This window comes from Suricata suricatta, chromosome 12 (assembly GCF_006229205.1).
Source record: "Suricata suricatta isolate VVHF042 chromosome 12, meerkat_22Aug2017_6uvM2_HiC, whole genome shotgun sequence".
In the NCBI taxonomy this organism is placed as follows: Eukaryota; Metazoa; Chordata; class Mammalia; order Carnivora; family Herpestidae; genus Suricata; species Suricata suricatta.
Window position 1 is genome coordinate 95,588,206 of NC_043711.1, and position 7,307 is coordinate 95,595,512.

General features: G+C 51.6%; 1 long non-coding RNA gene across 1 annotated transcript; it reads right to left on the reverse strand.

Moving 5' to 3' along the window:
• Positions 1-251: 251 nt before the first annotated feature.
• On the reverse strand, positions 252-4,077 carry LOC115275523. The gene is made up of 3 exons (XR_003901603.1): positions 3,987-4,077; positions 3,104-3,172; positions 252-416 (listed from the first exon to the last, which is right to left on the reverse strand). It is a non-coding gene; the product is annotated as an uncharacterized LOC115275523 (long non-coding RNA).
• Between the last annotated feature and the right edge of the window lie 3,230 nt (positions 4,078-7,307).

Genomic DNA, 7,307 nt, shown 5'->3' on the forward strand with positions numbered 1-7,307 from the left:
TTGTATCCATCCCCATCGCCCCCACCCCCAACCGGGCGGCATGTCCATCAGGGAAGGGACTGTGCCGTCTTTGCTCCCCTGGAATCAGGCTTTGGGCCTGGCGTCCTGGAAACGTCCAAAACATTTGCTGAAATGACATGATAGTAGAAGTCTCGGGGTCCTGAAAGGGACCTGTAACAGATTGCCTGGGGCTACAAGTACTAGAAACTCAGCTCAGACCAACTTAGCAATGAAAGAGATTTATTGGCTCCCATAAACAAAAGTTTAATGATAGATGAGCTTCAGGCTCGGTTCGATCGGGCTCCAGCTCTTTCCCTCTGCGTTTCACCCAGCTCTGTGATTCTGTGTGCTGATTTTTTCTCTCTCTGGTTTTCTTCCTGGTGTTAACATGGGTACAGCCAAGTCCAGGCCTCAATCTGTTCAGATGAAGAAGGTCTCTTTGAGTGGCTTCTAAGAGTACTTGGGATGCATCTTTCCCAGAAGCCCCTGACATTAAGTGTCCTCTAAACTCAATGGGCCAAACTGGTTATATGTCCATCCCGAGCCAGTAGCCACAGCTGGAGGGTGAGATTTAGATCCTTTTTTTTTTTTTATGCGTATTTATTTTTGAGAGAGAGAGAGAGAGTGAGTGAGTGCAGGAGAAGGTCAGAGAGAGAGGGAGACACAGAAGCTGACTCAGGCTCCAGGCTCTGAGCAGTCAGCACAGACCCTGATGCGGGGCTTGAACTCACAGACTACAAGATCATAAGCAGGAGTTGGATGCTTATCCTACTGAGCCACGCAGGGGCCCCACAGGGTGAGAGTAAAAAATTAGCTTAGGCCTGGAGCCAGGAAGAGTCAGCTCCCCTCAGAAGAAGGGCCGCATGAGAGGTGCGGGCACTGTCCCAAATGAGAGTCATCACCAAGAGAAGAGAGAGGGGGCAAGACAGCCAAATCAGCCACCCTAGTTGTTTAATTATATCAAGATCTGAGGAATTTGTTCCTTGAGCAAAGACGAATCCAGGAAAGACTCTGCCTCATGTCCAGATATTTCACCAGAACCTCGTATCAAAGGCAAGAAGATAACAGATTTTTCTGCTCTCTGATTGAATTCCGTTGCCTAAACCCACAGCCAATTCACAAAGCCACAAATGACTTTACTGAATATTTTTTCAAGTATGTTTGTTTTTCTGATTATGATAACAATATGTGCTTGTCGTTAAAATATTTAAATAATGTAGAAAAGTATTTAAAACAGTGGTTTTCAGCTGAGGGCGGTTTTGCCCCTCAGGAGCCGTGCAGCAATGTCTGGATGCATTTTTGGTTGTTATGCTGGGGAGGGAGGCGGGGGTGCTATTGGCATCTGGTGGGTAGAAGCCAGAGATGCTGCTGAACATCCTACAATGCCTGGGACTGTCCCTTGGAACAGAAAATTATCTGGCTCCAAGTGTCAACAGAGCAAAGGTTGAGAAACTCTGATTTAAAGGAAAGTAAAAATTACTGAAAATCCTACCACCCAGAAATAAATGGTGCTGACATTTCGGTAAACATCCTTTAGACGACTTTTCAGTACATGCGTATGAGCACATAAAACTTGGCACAAACTGAAACATGCATGCGAACATGTTTTCTATACAATATGTTGTAGCCTCTTTCCAGATTGCCGTTTTTATTAGTACTTGAAGACAATTTAAGGGGTGTGGGTGGCTCAGTCGGTTGAGTGTCCGGGTTCAGCTCAGGCCGTGATCTCACGGTTCGTGGGTTCAAGCCCCGCGTCGGGCTCTGTGCTGACAGCTCAGAGCCTGGAGCTGCTTCGGATTCTGTGTCTCCCTCTCTCTCTGCCCCTCCCCTGCTCACGCTCTGTCTCTCTCTGTCTCTCAAAAATAAATAAAAAAACATTAAAGAAGACAATTTAATATAATAATTTCTATATTTGTTTAATGCAATTTAATTTTTAACATAGCACTTAATTAAGTTTAACATTGTTTTCTCAGTGAATCCTCCATAACTTAGAATTTGGGGGTTCTTTCCCCAGTTTTCCAAGGAACACCCTTGGGTATAAACACTGCTACAAGGAACACCCTAGAGAATGCTTGGCCTTAGGATAAATATCCTTGGGATAAATATCCCAAAGTTAAATTTCTGCCCATTGAATGTCATGGCACACATTGCCATTCTACGCCAACTTGATAGGTAGAAAGCGACATCTCATTATAGCTTTTATTTCCATTTCCTTGATTACTGACAGTCTAGATCTTTTCTTCATAGGATCACCTGACTTTTGTGTTTATATGTGAATAATCCATTTTATAATAAGGGGCTTATCTTTTCTTAGTGTTTTGCAACAACTCTTTGTATATTAAAGATAAAGATATTAACCCTTCTTAAGAGTTCCATAATTGTTGACATTAGAAGCCTTCTTTTCTTTTTCTTTCTTCTTCTTCTTCTTCTTCTTTTTTTTTTTTTTGTTCCCTTGTGCTTTCGAAGGATGTGCCTAATGTTCTGGCAGGCATTTCATGAATTACATTAGGAAATAACTTTTGTAACAAACCCATTTAACAATCATTCTTTGTTCCTGCCTCCTGATAATGCTCAGAGCCACAGCCACAGGCTTTGCCCAACTCCCTGTCATTAACCCTTGATCTGTTCCTGCTGAATCACAGATTGCTCTCAGGAGCTAGGAATACAGTTTTCATTTTCACCTTCCCGCCGATGGAGCTGCCGCTGACTCTGTGCCAGACGGCTGTTTACATAAGAAATGATTTGATTATATTGTACACCCAATGGCAGCCTTTCTCAGAATGAAGAAGCCAGAAACATATAATCAAAGCCATTAACTATGTACAAAGAAACGCAGCCCACTCTAAATTTCCCACCAACCATAATAACAGTTTTCCAGGGAAAAATAAGAACAGGACGATGGTTTCCTACTAAAACGTGTTGGGGGAAAGACTTTTAAAAGGAGATTTGTAGCCTTAGCCCAGTTGCCCTCTCCCAGCAGACCAGCCTGGACTCAAATCCCAGCTCTGTAACTTGTGATCTTGGGAACGTCACTTACCTGACCCGAGCCTCTGTTTACAGCCATAATCAAACATCAATCTCAGAGGGGGATGGACAGGATTACCTGAGATCATGCATAACGAAGCACTTTATCAATCAGACTGTGTTCAGCCACAAGGAACTCAACACTTGGCTAAAGGTGGTAAAAAAAAAAAAACGTTAAGAGAAAACGTATTTCTAAGATGCTAAACAAACCTTTGGAGGTATATTAGCAGCAGGACTAATTTCAGCCGGTGCTGCCAATCACCTTCAGACAAGTAAAAAGAAAAAGAAAGGGAAAGGAGAGTCATAATTTCATCTAATAAGGTTGTTTAATTCAAAGGTGTAAACGAAAACTCGCATTCTTTTCATTGTCCGGCTAAGCAGTATAGATGTCTCTCCTCACAAGTTCAAGGTGGCTGCTGCGGCTCCAGGCATCGCACACAGGCGTGAGAACACACAAATACGAGAAGAGGAGGGGTATCTCCTCCTCCTCCCACGTGTCTCCTTTTGGGAGGGAGACAATTCTTCCCAGACCCTCCCCTTGCAGATTTCTCATTGGCCAAGATCTCATCACGTGCCCAATTCCAGACCAATCACTGACAAGGGAAATGAGAATGACCATGGTTGGCTTAGACACATTGTAATTCGCTCTGGGCCGCGGCCCCTGAAGCCTAGATGGGTGCAGGGCGAAACTGGACGGGGCGCTCAATCGCGGGGCAGCGTGTCCCGGAAGCACCGCGCCTGGCCTGCGTCAGGGTCCCCCCACCCCACCCGCTCCGGCTGCGCTGGCGAGCTCTGGGTCGGGACCCCCGCAGCACCTGGAGCCTTTCCGCGCCCCAGACCCCTGTGTCTGGCCACTCGCTCCCCATCTCCGCTTGAATGGCGGCACGTCCAGCACACCCTATTTGAACTCGGGGTCTTCTCTCCAAATTCGTGCCCCATCCTCCGCTTCTGGGGTGGCCCACTTTGCTCAGGCCAACGCTGGCTGGCCCTCGAGGCTCCCTGCGTGGCCCGTCTCTGCCCGATGTCTGCACCTCCATCGTCGCCTTGCACCTGACCCGCCTTGTTCCCAGAGCTGCTGCCATCCGTGCTGTTCCCTCTGCCTGGATGGAATTCTTCCCACCGCCTGACACCCCCCCCCCCCCCCCCCCCCCCCCCCCCCCCCCCCCCCCCCCCCCCCCCCCCCCCCCCGTGTTCCCTCACCGCCTCCCGCACCTCCCTGCTTTGCTCTTATCAGGCTTCATATTTATTTGTGCGATTATGTGACTCATGCCTCACCCCCGCCAGGCTGCGAACTCCAGAGGGTAGGAACCGAGTCTGTTTGGCTCACTGATAATCCTCAGCGCCTGGCACATAGCAGAGCTTCAGCTTTTTCAAATAAACGGAAAAAAAAAAAAAAAACCCATTCCTTGCCCTGAGGCCAGAGAGAGCTTTCAAGAGGCAAATCAGATTACCTCCCCCTCCTGCCCCAAGCTTCCCATGGCTCCCCTGTGCCCCGAGGGCAAAATCCAAAGGATTTAACAAGGCTTTCCCAGGCCCGTGGAGGCGGCTCCAGCCTCGCTCAGCCCCGTCTCCGTCTACCCCCATGCCTCTCTAGGCTCCCGCCGCCCTTGGCTTCTTCAGGTGCGGCGAGGGTCCCATGTTCTCTCTTGCCTCTAGATTTGTCCGTAGGTCATGCCTCTGCCTGATATTTTGTCTAGAAAAACCCTCTCCCTTGTCAAGACTCCATTTAAAAGACTTCCTAGACTTCCTCGAGGAAGCCCTCCACACCTATCCCCGCCAGGGCAGGTTAAATAAGCACCTCTGAGCACCCCCAACAACGCAGGTCTGTTCCTCTCTATCAGGCAGCTTGCATCTGAGCTGCTGGAACAGAGACCCACAGTGGCTCAATGGGACAAAATGGCATTTCCAGCACTGAGGTGCAAAGTTCGAGGTTGGTGAGTTGCTTTAGCTCCAAAGTTTATCCTAGAAGCCTGGTCCTTCTGTCTAGTTCCCGGCCATCCAGCTCGGGTGAGGTCCAGAGTGGCCCTCAAGCTCCTCCGTCACCTCTGTGTCCCGCTCTCGGGAAGAGAGAAGGGTCATTCTTTTAAACGGGAGGACCCAGACGTGGTTTCACATCACTTCTGTTTAACACTCCCTTGGCCGGAACTTAGTCGCATGACTACACCTGACTGCAAAGGAGGCTGGGAAGTATAATCACTCCCTGGGCAGCAGGTGTCCTGCTAAATTCTCCGAAATTCCCCCTCGTTATGAGGAAGAAGATGCTGGAAGGCGGCGGACACTGGCGGCCCCTGCCACACTCACCCTTGGCCCTGGGCACGGTGTTCCCGGGACCCTCGGCTGCCAGCCCGGCCGGGCGGCCAGGTCCCTGTGTGCAGGGACTGGGCGTGGTTGTTACTGCTTCGCCGCCAGCAACTAGCGCATCCTTGGCATGTAGCAAATGAGCCTAAATGGCGGAGACACGGAGGCAGGCCCTCGTTCAGCCACACAAGCATTTTCAGGGCACCGATTACACATAAGATCCTGGGGCTCACAGCCTGGCGCAGGTGACAGGGGGCGAGCAAGACCAGCTTGACCCAGCAGAAGCGGGACAGACCCTGGTCTGGGGCTGCAAGACTCCACCTGATGGGGGAGAAAGGAGTCCCAGGTTCGGGCCCAGAAACCGGGCAGAGGGCATAGCCAGAAGGAGCAGGCCCTGTGGGTACCCACAGGTGGGGCAGGCCCCAAATCCTAATCCCACCTGGCTCTGGGCCCACCGCACTTCCTGTCCCGCCCCAGCTTTATCTGGCTTTGGGCCCGGCCCTCAGCACTGGCCCTTCCCTGCTCTCCTGAGGCCGTGGGTAGGGCCCTCCTCCCCTGTGGGCAGCCCAGGCAGGACACTGCAGACTCGGTCCGGATCCGTGGGGCATTTTAGGAAGGGAGAGAATAGGCTCCCCCCCACTTACCTCCCCCCAAGCGCTGCAGACCTGGGGTTAAAGAAAAGCAGGTTTCGATGAGAAAGCCTTGGGTTCAAGGCCCATTTTCTTCCCCTCTGTGTGGCTTCACCTCAGTTTTCCTATCTGTCAAATGGGTGCCTGCAGCCCAGTTTGGCTTCTCAGGGTTGGTTTAAGACTTAGGTGGGAAAATGGATGGAAGTGGGGCTTTGAGGCCTTGGGTCCTCTAGAGAAGAGCCGGTTGTGTCCTGACTAGACCGCTGCCTGAGGCGCCGGAACCCTCCGCGGCGTCTCCAGTATCTTCTCCAGAGTGAGGGGCAGGAGGATGTCCGTGAACCAAGGGATCGTGTCTCACCCGCTACCAACCGGGCAATGGCTTCTCACTGCATGTGAGCCTGGAACAGAACTCCTATCCAAGGCCCAGGCCCTGCTTGATCTGCCCCCACCGCCTCGCCTCTCTGACCTGAGTCTCACCTCTGTCCCTCCCCTTGGGTGCTGTGTCTGTCACCCTTGCCCCTCGCTGTTCTCAAACGGGTCCAGCTGGTTTTAGCTTTGCTGCCTTCGTGCCACTGGTCCCTCCGCCTGGATCTCCTTTCCTTGCTGCTCCAGCATCTCCTCAGCTGTCACCTTCTCGCTCTCCCCCCAAAAGCCAGACTCACCCAGGTGTCTCCCGCGCTGTGCCACCTGACTGCCGTCCCGGCCCCGATCAGCAGCATCCTAAGGACACTTTGCGAGCCATGTTCTCACACAGCCTTGGTTTGCTCGTTTGCTCTCTGCCTCCTCCAGCTGAGCCCGTGGGCCCTGCGGTCCTGTTCTCTGCCGCGTCCAGAACCTCGCAAAGGGCCCGGCTCGCAGCAGGAGCCGAGCAAAGGGATGCAGCATTTTTGAGCGCCTCCTACACGCCAGCCACAATCCTGTGTCCCTCCAGCCTCACCCATCACTGCCGGTCAGCATTATCATCCCCATTTTACAGCTGGGGAAACTGATTACAGAGGCATGAGGCGACTCTACTGAGGGGCAGGTCTTGGATCTGAAGCCAAGCCTCAGACTGGGGTAAATATATGCAGCCTTGATACAAAGATCCTGAAGGTTCCAGTACATTCTGGGGGCACACATCTCTCAGCGCTCAACGGCTGTACATGTTAAATTGGAGGTTCCAACCGGGGGTGATGTCGTCCCCATGTCCTGAAATGCTCGTGATTGTCGTGACCGGCAGGAAGTGCTCCTGGGGTCTCGTGTAGAGACCAGGAACGCTGACAGCATCCTGTGAAGCCCAGCCGGTCCCCAACCCGAGTTACTCAGCCCCCAATGTCCACCGTACCAAGACTGAGAAGGTCCGCCTTCACGGATGCA